Source organism: Cupressus sempervirens, chromosome 9 (genome assembly GCF_028749045.1).
Source record: "Cupressus sempervirens isolate cs-2001-9-10 chromosome 9, ASM2874904v1, whole genome shotgun sequence".
Classification (NCBI taxonomy): domain Eukaryota; kingdom Viridiplantae; phylum Streptophyta; class Pinopsida; order Cupressales; family Cupressaceae; genus Cupressus; species Cupressus sempervirens.
This window is the reverse complement of record NC_143126.1, coordinates 803,766,679-803,782,070: the sequence shown is the minus strand read 5'-3', so window position 1 is coordinate 803,782,070 and position 15,392 is coordinate 803,766,679. Positions and strand designations below refer to the sequence as shown.

At 34.1% G+C, this 15,392-nt stretch overlaps 1 pseudogene; it reads left to right on the top strand.

The window, feature by feature from the left end:
* Positions 1-2,286: 2,286 nt before the first annotated feature.
* LOC149541140 (large ribosomal subunit protein uL2-like) lies at positions 2,287-11,624 on the top strand (annotated as a pseudogene).
* Positions 11,625-15,392: the final 3,768 nt, after the last annotated feature.

Sequence of the window (15,392 nt, the reverse complement as noted above, 5' to 3'; positions counted from 1 at the left end):
CCGGCATAAGCCTTATTGTAAACGAAAGGAGGAAAAAAGAAACAGAGGAAATTATAGAAATGAAGAGTCTCATGCTCAACATATATCCTCTTATAATTTAAATAGAGCTTTATGAATCATGGATCACTAGTCCACAAAAGTAACAATGATAAAACACATACGCATTAGACATTCATAGACACAATTAAGAATTAGACTTTTGAGAACAACCATCTACAATGCAAGACACATACACTTAGGTTCCTTTGTTGATTTATAAGGAGTCAAAAAGTGTTATATATATGAGACTCAATAGCTCATTTACATGAAATGGATTCTCCATTACAAATGGGCACAGGGCTGCTCACTTATAATAATATCTCAACAAGCAATAAATTCTCCCAAAAAATGAGTTTGAATTTTGAATCCATGGAGGCAGAAGTCATATTGAACATGGGTAGCATAGATCTCCTTTGCTGATTTTTGGAGCACCTATAGGATGGGTGCAAGGTAATTAACCTTGAAATTCAACTCTTTGTTTCACATATGCAACTAATGGAGTTGCATTTCTTGACAATGCTTAGAGCATGGCCACTGAGCTTTAAAATCTTTTCAAAAGCCGTCCATGATATTGTCAAGATTTGGATATGAAACAACTCAATTCTTTTTAGTCCCGCCTAGCATAGGTGGAGACTAAAGTTTTCAACCTTCCTTTTTCAATTAATTTATTCCTTAAAATATGTGCACAATTGTTTTATCCATGGTGCCTATGAAATTTCGTATTAAAATGTAATTATTTCATTTTATTTCTTTTTTTTCATTGGTTGTCTTTCCTTTTCCCGGTGGTCTTTTCATATTTTCTTTCAAAAATTTAGAAAAAAGAGGAGGGGTGTAAAAAAGTGGCATGTGGCATGTAGTTTATTTTCATTCGTACATTTTGCCTACATGCATAAAGGGTAGTTGCATGGAAAAAAATTAGCAACAGGTGTGGACATCTTCACTCTCTTATGTGTTGATGGAAAATTGTCTTCACGGCCTTATTTCAAAAATGGAAAGGAGAAACTATGTTTATTTGTCTATTTTAGATCAGATCAAATGTTGAAAATCTTACGGCTATAGAAATATCGATTAGTTTAGGGCGAGTGCCAACTTTCTACTTGATTTATGCAGTCTATCACTTTGCAAAGAGGTCACACCTTTTGTGGTAGGGTTTGCTTTTTGTCAATTCTGAGGATTCTAGGTAAGTAACGTGCCAAGGTTTCTACAAATCTTCAGATGAAATTCTTCTTTTTCTATAACATTTAATTCTTCCTTGCATTGTGCAAACATTAAGGGAGATCCTACTATTTTGATTCAGATTTAGGGTTTGAATTTGGATATTGAAAAATATTTTACCATTTTTCCCGCACATAAACAACATTAGCAAGATGCTGGAAGCAACCTCGTAAGGGTGTCAATCTTGCAGACATTTTGAACATATTCAATCATACCCACCTTCCTCCTACTAACATTTGAGAAATATGAATCTGTATCTAAATTCTTGTTCTTTCAAATATCAATTTCTATTCATCTATCTGAATATAGTTGTATTATGTTTAATGGAAGTTGCAAAAGGCTTTACTATGAACTCTGTGCAAACAAATTCAAATAAGAAAATAGCTCTTCCTGCAAGCCAACTATTCCACATTATGCTCAAGGGGGGAAGTAGAAATTTGAGTGAAAATTAGGAGACTTGCAAATTATAATGCATTATGATGCTCATCCTGTTGTTCTAATTGTTTTAACCAAAAGTATAACACAAATTTTATCCTAATGTAGAGGCAAGGGATGGAATGTGAATATTGTATTAAACAGTGCCGAAAAATGACTCGGGTGCATTCACCATTAATAGCCATCTGGAAACCTAATTCCATGATCTGTAATTACTGTTCGTCTTTCAGTTCAACAGATATTCTTGTACATTTCTCTCTCATCGCATATTGAGGGCAAATAATCACTAATTATTGTTAATGAAGAGTACATTATTATAAAAGAAAAGCAGAAAGGTTGTAGGGCATAGTTGTTGAATCATAAACACATGTAATAGTTAATATTGGCTAGCCTAGATGTGTGAAAAAAATTTATTTTGAAATTTTATGTTCTTACCCCAAATTTAGTAAGATATAAAAATTTATATGATTAAATTCAAGACAACAAGAATGTAGTTGACAATTAATTTGATTATGTCCATCACTTGTCTGCCCATGCCTCATGCCTATTTTGGGGATTGTAACTATCCATTTCAGACAGATTCTATTGTAATTGTGCCATGTGAATTTTAGGCATCCTATAGGCTGTAGCACGAGCTCTTCATCGCTGCTGAAAGAATCTACAGTGGCCAATTTGTTTATGTTGTTAAGAGGGCTAATCTAAGTGTGGGAAATGTGTTGCTCCTCAGATGTATTCCTTAGGATGTCATGGTCTACAATGTAGAACAACATGTGGGAGATCATGGCTCCTTTGTTCGGGACTCCAGAGACTACGCAATCATCATTAGTCATAATCTAGATAATAAAACTTTCAAGTAATAATAATTTCTCATTAGCATATATAATAATCAAATATTTTTTGCTTTCTTTGTTCCTCTTTTTGTCTTTTGTTTAGTATATTGATTCAAAAGTTGATTTTTAGTCGATGTTTATACTACATTTTGATTTTACAATTATTTTATGCCCTGGATCAATACTTGTTTGAATTCAACTTCAATTTACAAGATAGAAATTTTTTTTGGAGCTAGAAAGATTGTGCCAAGCAGCTACAGAGCCATGATCGATCAGACTGTTGATGGTGGTTGGACTGAAAGCCAATGTTGAAAGCTTGCATTGCCTAACCCAAAAGAAACTGTTGGCCCAAGGTGCGTGGAGCCGCGATGAATCCAATAGAACATCCGCATGGTGGTGGAAACCACCAACATACCAAGTATATACGAGTACTGTCCACTGCTATGCTTTGTTGTTTGGTGCTTGAATTGATTTTCCTTCATGATTTTTTCTAAGCTAATCCATTATTTCCCTAAACTGATATTATTTTCTACTACGTAATGTTTACAAGTTACCAAATAATTTGTTTGGGTTTTCCCGCATATGCTTATCTACTCAAGTCTTCTATGAATTGATTCCCTGAAAATATGACCTTTATCCATCAATACTGACTGTAGTGTTCTGTGGGTCTCTTATGAATGTTAACTAGATGAGTGTGTGTGACTAGCTATTGGTTCTCCTTATCGCGATTCCAATATGCTCTCATCTATTTGTATACCTGTTCTTAATTTCCACCCCTCTCCTATGTGAGTGGTGTGTAGTCCTACTTATATCTTTAAAAAGATTACTTGCATCCATTTCAGGTTGAGTAAATTTGTGGCCAGACTTTTTAAATTTTATTTTTTTCAAGTTTTAAAAATTGGATCCTCTTGCCAAGTGGATTTCGAGTACAATGGACTATAGTGTATGCCCATAGTCATTTTGAGTTGAAAGTTCTCGTAGCTTTCTTGTTTCCTTTAAACCATAGAATAGTCATAAAGGTTATATTTATAGGGAGGAGATTGTGTGTGTGCATTTCTTTCTTTAAAACTATAAAATGATAAAAACGATTGTATGTGTGCATTGTATGTTTTGAAGACTACACTATAAAGGCATGTATTGAAGTTAAGGGCATTGTAATGTTAACATGCACCTAGGAGGCTATTGAAAGGTCAATTTTTTTGGGGATTTAGGCCTAGTAAAGCTTGTAAGGGTTTTAGGTGTCTTTGGAAGGGTTAGTGAAGTTATAAAACCTTTGAAAAGGTTAGTGAAATATATTAAAGGCATATATGATTGTAAGTTTTTGAAGTTGACACTTTGTGTCAACTTAGACAACAAATTTCAATTTATAACTAATTGGTAATAGTCAGATAGTTAGATAGCAATGGTTGTTTACTATTGTTTGGTTATTTAGAAGGGATTTTTTGAGTTTTTTGGGGAGAAGTAGAGTTGGGGTGGTGAGACAAGGCATTGTGAAAAAAATTTAATCAATAAAATAATCATGTTCTCTACAATTTAGTCTCTATCCCATGGAACAGTGAGTTCCATGATGTATCAAATGCATTTTGACTAATAGTTAATGTCAGAACATTTAATTATTTTTGTTATCTTGTCCACGCATTCTTTTAATTTTTATTGCCGGTTAAGGAATAATAGATTGGTGCATTCAAACCAGTGACTGGTTAGGCACAGTCAACAGTACTTATTCTGAAGTTTCCAATGTAGATTCTCTCCTACCACCTGTAGTCATTGTTATTGGTGGGAGACAATGAGGTTGTGATAATTTATTTGTACTATATTAACCAAATGCAGGAGAGTGGGAAAACTTGTTGTAAGTGCAGTGTTGGATGGTAATTGCTGATGGAGGTTTAGCCCGGATTAGATAGCAGTCTAATAGATAGTGGATCATTTCATGTTTGAAGATGTTTGGGGGGTGAATCCTTCATGTTTAGGGGGTGTCTCTGTTACCAAAAATGAGACAGTGGAGCACTGCTAGTGTTATGATGAGAAAAATATGTCTTTCATTGTGATAGACTATTTCTAATTCATCTGTGTTGTTTCTTGCTATTGTCAAGTAGTCTTTGTTTTCCTTGAGACCATGAACAAAATTATCTACCATTTTTGCTAATGATAAACTTTTGACTTGAACAATGATAAAGTTTATTATTAATCATTATAGTGGAACAACTTTTGACTTGTTAAAAAATTTTAGTCGAAGGTGTTGGAATTGATAGTGAACCCCAAGCTCCTAGAAATCACCTACAACCAAAATGCATGTTACATCTATGTCTGAAAGAGAATATGATCCAAAAAGCATGCCTACTTTCGTGATTTGGCTATTATTGCAGCACTACAAAGTGTCTTATAGTGTTTCTCATTTTCTTAAATAATAGGCAATTAGTTAAAGATTTCATCATATCTTATAGTGGAACAACTCCAAGAATCTTGGGTAAATTGCTTGCTATAAGACTTTCTTGTATAGGACACTCAATAATGTGGGCTAAGTGGTGGGCACAAAGAGGAACAAGAAAGGATCTCTACAAGTGCACAGTGCAGTAGAATTCAAAAATGAAATTGAAGTGCTCTCATATATTCATTATAAGAATCTAGTTAGGAAAATTGGATTTCATCTCCATTCATGATGGAACTTACAATGATGCATATCCACAACAATCTTTAACTTCCAGCAAACAAGTTAAACCTAAAGAAAAGCTATTTGAAGACCTGGTTGACTTTGCCAAGGCAAAAAGTAAAACTTCACCCAATAAAAGAAAAAGTTTTTAAAAATTAGAGGTTGTTCTCTAGGATGGTTTGTACTACATATCTTCAAGTAGCTTGCTACAAGTGATGGTTTAGGTGTAGCATCAGTTTTATTGAAGCCACTGTATAGTCTTTTGTTCAATTGAGGTCTAGTATTCATTATGTGTTATATTATTCCTAGTGCACTGCAATTTAATTTATTTCTTGTTACTTTTTTTTTTCTGATATGAAATTCCTTTTGAAGATTTGTATATTGAAACAAACTTATGTTCTTACCTAGAAGGTAAACGCTTTTAGTAACAGTGCCAAAAGATCCATATATATATTGCAATGTATTACTGAAGCTTATTCTATTTCAGATCTCAAGTAGTGTGTGAGCATTATTTTCTTCTTATCATAGTATTTGTGGGAAGTAATTGCCTGTGTGGCCTTCCACTATTCTCTAGTTCACAATTCAATTGTGGCATTTTGTTCGAAGCAAAGCTTTATAATTACAAATCTAGGATATTTTAATAGATCATTTACTTGTGTGAGGGGATAAAACCCATTTTGGTGCCCTAAAATAAGATAACTATATATAGAAACTCAATCATTGAGACATTTTGTATGGACTTGAGCTATCTTGATCTAGGCTTCGATCTATTTCTATGCATTTTCTATAACTATTTTTGGGCTTTAATCTGCAATGTGAGATGCTTATTTTGTTGGCAGGTAATTTAAATAGGAAACATTTTCTACCGCTAATGTCTGAGAGTTTATTTTATAAATGATATCTAAGTTTATTATTATCAATATGCATGAAATCTTTAAGATCATACAAGATTTTCTTTCATCTAGAGTTGCATAGGTGTTGAAACTCCTTTATTATATACAGGTTGTTGCTGGAACTAACTGTTTGAAAACATCACAATGTGGGTTATTTTCATATTGCAACACTGTTAGCCAATCAAAAAAGATGTAGATTTGAAATCTGTTTCACTTTTTTTCATCCTAAATTAAAATACATCTACATTATTAATAGTCATTTTTTGTGTTTTAGGTGCAATTTATCAGATAACCCCCTTTTTGATATGTCTTTTGAGTTAGTCCTTTGCTTAAACAATAAATTAAAAGATTGGTTTATTGTAGGCCCCTGAAGTTAGAAGTGGAGATCTACCACAGCCTATCATTCTCACAAAGGGCCAAGAGTTTACTTTCACAATCAAAAGAGGAGTGGGCTCTGAAGATTGTGTAAGCGTGAATTATGATGATTTTGTGAATAATGTGGAGAAAGGAGACACACTACTTGTTGATGGTACGTTCTCTTGTGTTGGCTTGAAAATTCATTTATTAGCTGAAAAGAACAAAGTTACTAATGTTATTCGCAAAATTTTCATAGCTTTCTATTTCTTATCATTATTTGAACATCTCTAGGGGGGATGATGTCACTGCAAGTGAAGTCAAAAACATCAGATTCTATAATTTGTGAAGTAATCGATGGAGGAGAGCTTAAATCACGATGACACTTAAATGTGCATGGAAAAAGTGCTACCCTGCCTTCCATTACAGGTTAAGACCATTTTATCAACTCTCAGGCATGCATAGCAAATTAGATTTTTGTTGCTTATTGACATGTACATCTCAATCTACTTCTTTCTTAGGGATTTTGATTTCATTGTGATTTCCCTTTTTTGTATCTAATATTGATTTATTCAAGTTACCTAGAATATAATTGAATGATATGTTTATCAATCTTGAAATATGTGTAATATTTGTATTTTTTTGTTGCTTGTATATGTGATGAGTTGTTTTGACCAACACAACATCTTAGATAGCTTAATTTGGTATTTGATAAAATCTATTTCTTGTCTCTTTTTTTTGCAGATAAAGATTGGGATGATATTAAATTTGGAGTTGAGAATGGCATAGACTATTATGTTGTTTCCTTTGTTAAATATGCTAAGGTGGTGCATGAGTTGAAAGATTACCTTAAAAGTAAAGCTCTGAAGCAAAATTTTAACTTTCTAGTGTAATATAATCCTTTGCAGACAGCATTGGGCTTGATATAGCATGTTCCCTTAATTTATATTTTAAATCAAAATTTAAAAAGTGATAAAATATCAATGCATTTGTATTTGTAATTATGTGAAGGTTGTGGTGTGGATATCCATGTGACTGTGAAGATTGAAAGTGTCGATTCAATACCAAATCTTCATTCAATTCTTTCTACATCAGATCGAGTAACTACAGTCTCCCTAGATCAGAGGTTTTAGTTGGATAACTTGTTACTTTATGATTGGTGATATTGCTTTGAATGGAGTTAATAAATTATGTGAAGTCATGCTTGTCAAGCATTAAATAGAAAGTTAAATGCGCATGCTACTTTTTTTACTATTTAGTCATGCATGTATTTGTTTTGATGTTGGTGCTTTTCCATTGTTGGTTTTTGTACAGCTTTGATGTAAAATACAAAATATAAAAGCTTTACTTGTGAATATGTTATAATCTTCTTTAAATTGTTGGCAAGGACTATGAGCTTCAGTAAAGATGTTTTTAAATCAATTTTTTTGATTGTCTATCATTCAGTGAAGTTAACTAGAATGAGACCATCATTTAGCTGCCTGACTGATTCCTAGCTATTGAGTTTTTAGATTGTAGTTTCTTCATAGAGCTCAAGATGGTTCTGTCAAGAAACGAGAGAGCAAAACTTAAACGTGGACAGTAATATCTAAATTGACACTTTGAAAGGAGGGATAGATATATTCTTTATGCTATAATTTTCACATGAAATAAATTAATGTGATTTTTTTCAGGTGTGAGTAAAATTTGTGAGGCCATATAGCCTTTGGAGATTTTTCTAAATGCGACATAAGTTGGTTAAAATGGCATAACTCTCAACTATGAAAATCTTGACATCTTCCTCATTTTGAGACTATTTGCTTTTGATGGTCATTTTTATGTCATCACAACTTCTCATAATATATTGTATTAGGTACATTCCCATGCAAGACTTGTTGGTATCTTATGCTTATGAAATTTTATTGTATGTATTTAAACATGGCATTCTCTTCAGATTCTACTGTCGTAATTCATAAATTTGACATTAGTTCAATCTCATAAATTATGCCTTTGCTATATTTGTCCTCTCCATCTTTTAGCTTCACAACAAAGAGCTTAGAAGTTGTGAACTGTCAAGAAACATTTTTCGACGAGAGGAAATGCACTTATCCAATTCCCAACAGAGATGTTGTGGCATGCAAGGGCTATGGGTATTTTTGTGCAGCTGTCATACCATGCATGAGAAAAGATCTTCTATTTGCCATTTTTTTGTTAGTGTTGCCTTGAGAAGAATTTAGGGTTAGCTTTAGGTTCATTCTAGCTCTGATTCCATCTTGTCACCTTTTGTTTGGGTATGAGATGCTAGATTTTGAATACATAGGATACAAGCTAGGTTTTAAAAGCTAAGAAACATTGTCTTATAAGTTAGATTTCAATAGCTAAGAAACAATGATCTTATTGTTTTGTTAATTTTTACCTTCTTTTGAACTTGGTATCCAAGATTTGTTGTTTTGTCTCTTGTAAACACCACTTAACAGTATTTGGCTAGTCTCTAGCATATCTCACACACCCAAATATTCAATCGGCTCAGTTGAGGTTGAAAGATACCACCTAGAGGACTTACCAAGATAGTCTCCCAAACAACAACACCCTTGTCTTTTGTCCCTATTCAGGTAAATATTTAGATTTCTAGATGTCCAAAGTCCATATAGTAATTTATATGTCAATCTAATGAAACTGTGAATGACCATGCATCTCTTAGTATTCAGGGCTCCACTATTTGTCTAGACAACAATGTCAGAGTGTAGAATTGTCATGGAGTAGTGTTTCTGCAAAATAGTTTGTGTTCTTGGTCAGTAGGATCTCCATTCTTTAGTACATGTGTCCAGTTTTGTGATTTTTAGAGGGAAGGGCACCATTCTTTAATGCAAGTGTCCATTTTTTATGGCCATGCAGGGTTGGAGCACCCAAATATTGTGCAAGTGACCTATAGTGTTGAATATAAGTTGTGTGTCTTTGTCCTAGTCTCTGCCCTGCAGAAGCATCCATCTTGAATGCTAGTGCTCCATTTGATTCTCCAGAATAAAAAATTTCTTGGATCCTTGTTCCTATGTTTCTATTCCCTTTTCTTCTATTTACTACAACCTACAATAGACAAAGGAATGCATACTCTCTCTCTCTCTCTCTCTCTCTCTCTCTCTCTCTCTCTCTCTCTCTCTCTCTCTCTCTCTCTCTCTCTCTCTCTCTCTCTCTCACACACACACACACACACACAAACACACACACACACTCACACACGCACACACACATACACACGTGCACATGTGCATACATCCATGCATAGATTAAGGGGTTGGTGATATGATGGTGATGAGAGCTTCTAAAAATGCTATCCTTAAAAAGCAATAAAGAAGCACAAGTATCATGACTCCCACGAGTTTACTTAAGAAGACTTAACTTCTATTCTTTTTGTAGGATAAGCTGCTTACTTTGCGAACACTTTCAGCTTTGTTCCTGAATTTTTAGTTTCTTTAAATATAAGATTATTGTTAGTCCAAGGGTAAAATTTTTGCATGAGTTTACTAAAAAGTTCATAAATGGATAGAAATTGTTAATCTAGATAGTTGTATAAGCTTATAGTTTTATGAAAGTACTTCGTTGGAGGTTTTTTGATATTTATATGTTGGTGGTCCCTTGGACATTATTGAATGTTTTCTTTCATTTAGTTTATTTATGACAAGCATTTATACACTGCTTGCATGCGAATGGTCATAGCCACCTTCATTTTTAGGCACACTCATTCAAGTTATGCATGTATTGATTTTTTTATGTCATTTGTATGTTCTTTAGGATTCTAATAATTGTCTCTTCCTTCCTCTTCTGTAGGCTATGGTAGCTCAAGGGGATCTTGGAGTAGAGCTTCCTATCAAGGAAGTTCCTTTACTCCTGGTAATTTTATAGAGTTTTTTATCATCAATTAAAATGTTACACATATCAATGAAATTCATTTCTTGAATTTTGTGTTTGCAACCATTCTTATTGAATTCCTTATTTACTACCCAAGATTAGGCTAATATTTCAAATCACACTAGGTATGATGCAGTCTTCCATGCTGACACAAGTAGTGTTAACTTGGAAGGGCTTTATATGCTTCCCTTATCACAAGTTGCACCTTCTTCTGCCATGGAAGTCCAACTAGATGCTCTTGGACTTGGAATTAAATTAAGCTTCTTGACATTATTCATCTTACTTTTTAATTATTTGCAAGCCAAAAAAGCAAAGATGGAGACCAGTTTCAAAATGCCCTCTAATTTGTCATCTTGCTTTGTTTTTTAAGAACTTTTTTTTCCTTCATTGTACTCATAATGCAATTTCCTAAATAGAATTTAGTTTTCACTTTCTTGATTTGATAGAAGAGTAGAATTGGGTGTAGAAGAATAGAATTTAGTGTTAAATTGTTAATTATGCTAGCTGAAGAGAACTACAGATTACTTAGCAATCAGGTTTGGAAGCCTATCATTGGATCCATGATGTAACCTACAAGAGTGAATGGTGGATTTAGCATTTAGACTTTGATCTATATTTTAATTTATTTTTTATAATTTTTAAAATAAAAACTACCTTTATCTATTTAGTATGTAAAGTTTTGATATTTTTCACAGCAAGTTAAATTATGATACTTCTAGAACTAGAATTTAATTGTGTAGTTTTTTAGTTAAATTTGTTGGTCTATTTTTCATAAGTAATCAATGATAAGAACCCACTTAACTGATCCATAATAACTTGTCCATTTATTGCCTTCCTCTTTATTTATCTTTTTATTGCATCCATCTACTACCATCATTCTCATGAGAGATATTCTTGTATACAGCTACTCATGAGAAATGAGTTCATAAATTCAACTAAAAAGTCATAGATTTTTATATACAGCAGATCATTTATTCATGTAAATGAATCAATAGATTGTATTCAAAAATTATATAATTGAATCCTAATAATTGTCTTATAGTTGGAATATATTTATACATAAGTAGAAAATATCAATCCATAGTAAATTGGTACATATGAAACTGATTTTAACTATGAAAAGCTTTGTGATGCACAATTTGTTTGTTAAATTAATATATACTGAGAATTGTTCTTTTTATTTCTTACTAGGCCAGACTTTGCCTGAGAGCGGCAGGGGAGGTGGAGGAAAAGCTCATGGAGAACATAAATAAGCTAAAGGCAGAAATGGTGAAATTGGAGGAAGTGGGACACATGGCAAGACTAAGAGATTATAGAAACTAATGTGTGAGGATGAAGATTGTATACTATGATGCCTTCAAAGAAGTGAATTTCAAGGAAGAAAAAGAGAAGCTAGATTTCCATGCCAACCTTAGCAGGCTTAACCTTGTTGCCTTTTATGATAAGTTAGAAGATTTGGTGGAAACCCATGATCGAATGGGGATTATGAGTCAGACCAATGGGGATAAATATGATGGGCAATGGCTTGATGGGTTGAAGCATGGCCATGAAGTCTACAGATGGGCATATGGGAGTTGTTATATGGGGACCTAGAGTAAGGGGCTCAAAGATGGGAAAGGTACATTTTATCCTACATGTGGCAATCAGACATTTTATCCTCAAGGTAGTTACATCATTAAAAGAACTTACTATAGGAGTATTATAAACTACAGTACAAATTGCCTAAACCTATTTAGTTATCCTATTCTGAATATGAGTTTTTTTATTGCATTCTAATCCAAAGCTGTGTAAAAGTAAACATGTTCTACTGATAAAATGTTCAACTGAGAATCTAATACCATCTTTATCTATAGATATGGGATATCTTGAGTTGGATGTGAAACTGTTTATGGGTGCAGTGGGGTAATGTACAAAATGCATTTCAGTATATTTGAGTTTGTGTGTTTGTCCCTAGACATATTAGATTCACAAAATTTTGAATTTTCCACACTTGGTTTTGGGTGTACAAGAGATTTACATTTTAAACACCATGCATACTAATTTAGTCTCATCTATGCAATTTTTGCAATTAGTCGAAGAAAGTGGGAGTTGTTGTTCTTAGTTTATTTGGCAATTTTTGTCAGCATCCTTGGAAATTGATGCATCTTTGTATCTTAAGATGCTAGCTATAACTAAACGAGTCCTTTAAGCTATACATTTAGGTGTGGTAGCCAACTAATGCTAGTTGTAAGGGACACAAATTTTATATTGTGGGATTCCTCAGTTTTCCTTAATGTTCCACAGGGTCTCAGCATCCTATTATTTTTCTTTTCTTCATTGTTTACCAATGTGACCATTTTATAGATACTTCTTTGTATGCTTCCAAATTACTATAATCATGTTCATACTTATGAAAGCACATTGATCACTAAATTTTTTGGTCTACATAGTATCAAAGCAGTAGGAGGACAAAAGATATTTTCTATACCTTCTTACTCTGTTTTCCATTTAATCATTGACATAATATGTCAATTTTTGGTAACTAGACATTATTTTCAAAATTAAACATGGTGAGTGGGCTTAAAGTGGCAACTTGGTGGGGTAAGTTGGCAAGTTGACTTAGCGAGGCCACTTAGAGATGCGATATGGTGAGCTAACTTGGTGAGCAAGCTCGATGAGCGAACCTCAATACTGACCTTGATGAGGCACTTTGGTGGGGTGACTTAATGACTGAACTCAAGATTCAACTTGGCGAGCATACTTGAATAGTCGACTTGGTGGGGCCAGTTGGTAAGCTTAGCGAGTCCACTAGGTGAGGTGAGATGGTGAGTCGACTTGGTGCGATGACTTGGTGAGCTAACTTAAATACTGACCTTGATGAGGCGCTTTGATGGGGTGACTTGATGAACGAACTTAAAGAGTCAACTTTGTGAGCATACTCAAATAGTCAACTTGGTGACATGACTTAGTGGGCTAGCTTGGTGATCCGACTTGGCATGCGTACTTGAATAGTAGACTTGGTGAGCTGACTGAACAAATCAACTCATTGAGGTGACTGGGTGGGAGTGACTTGGCGATCTCACCTGGAGAGTTGACCTAGGGGATGGGCTTCGTGAGAAAACTTAAAGAGTTGACTTGGTGAGCACACTTGAATTGTCGGCTTGGCTTGCAAACTTGGGGACTTAGTGGGACATGTGGGTGAGGCAACTTGGTGAGCTAACTTGGTGAGCAAATTTAATTATTGATCTTAACAAGGCACTTTGGTGGGGTGACTTGATGAACAAACTCTAAGTCAACTTGGCAAGTGCACTTGAACAGTCAACTTGGCAAGCATACTTCAATTGTTAGCTTGGCGAGTTGACTTGGGGAGTCGACCTGGCGAGCTAACATGGTGAGTGGGCTTAAAGTGGCAACTTGGTGGGGCAAGTTGGTGAGCCGACTTAGCAAGGCCACTTAGAGATGCGACATGGCGAGCTGACTTGGTGAGCAAGCTCGATGAGCAGACCTAAAGACTAACCTTGATGAGGCACTTTGGTGGGGTGACTTGATGATCAAACTCAAAGAGTCAACTTGGCAAGCATACTTGCACTAGTACATTTGGGTTCAATTTTTTACCTTTATTGGTCAAATTTTTGACCCAATTTTTGACCAAATTTTGACCAAATTCGACCAACCCATTAGTCAAAAAAATTTTGCTTGAAATTTTGACCAACTCACTGGTAAATCATTTTTCTCAATCATATAACTAATTATATATTCTTCATATTAGTTATTGTCGATGTTTTTCAGGCATTCTATAAAACAGTTCACATGTCTTGCATATGATATGACATTTTGCATGCATCCTGCACTCTCTCTCATCTAGCTAATGATGGATTATGTAGAGTGATCTAAAATCATGATGCTAAAAAACACACAATCAAATCTAAAATGAACTTGCACTACAAATGGATTGTGCAATTATGATATTGGTAAAATTGCATGCATGTCTACCAGGACAATCACATCTTAAACATATATTTGTCCTGGTAGACATGCATGCAAAATTAACAATATCAAATTTCCATAATCCATTTGTAGTGCAAGTTCATTTTGGATTTGATTGTGTGTGTTTTTTAGAATCATGGTTTTAGATCACTCTGCGTAATCCATCATCAGCCAGATGAGAGAGTGTAGGATGCATGTAAAATGTTGTATCATAGGCAAGACATGTGAACTATTTTATATAATGCCTAAAAATAATTTCACCTTCCTATTGGTGGAAATTTCCACCTTCATTGGTCAAAATTTCCACCAACACCTGGGTTTTTTCAACCTTTGTTGGTGGAAATTTCCACCAACGCTTAAATTTTTTTCTACCTTTGTTGGTGGAAATTTTCACCAACACCTAAATTTTTTTCTACCTTTGTTGGTCAAAATTTCCACCTTCATTGGTCAAAATTTCCACCAACGCCTAAATTTTTTTCTACCTTTGTTGGTTGAAATTTCCACCTTCATTGGTCAAAATTCCACCAACACCTAAATTTTTTCTACCTTTGTTGGTCGAAATTTCCACCTTCATTGGTCAAAATTTCCACCAACGCCTAAATTTTTTTTCAACCTTTGTTGGTCAAAATTTCCACCAACATGTAAATTTTTTTTCTAATTTTTTTGGTCAAAATTTTGACCTTCATTGGTCAAAATTTTGACCAATTCTTGTATGACCTTAGACAATGGCTTTGGTGGGTTTTCGACCAATAGATTGGTCTAAATTTTGACCAACTAGTGAGTTGGTCAAAATTTTGACCAAAAAAATATTGACCAATGGGTTGGTCGATTTTGGTCAAAATTTGGTCGAAACTTGCGTCAAAAATTTGACCAATAAGGGTCAAAAATTGAACCCAAATGTACTAGTGTTAGGTTGATGGATATGCATGATCAAACTCAAGTATCAACTTTAGAAGTCAAAACCATCATAGTTGACCATTTTGGTTATATGTGGATGAATGCATGGATTTGAATGGACGCATGTACATGGTAGATATATAGATATGCATATATGTATGGTTAGAAACCTAACTTGTATAGCTACAGTGGTATGTATATGTGTATGTCTGTGTGTACTAGGTACAA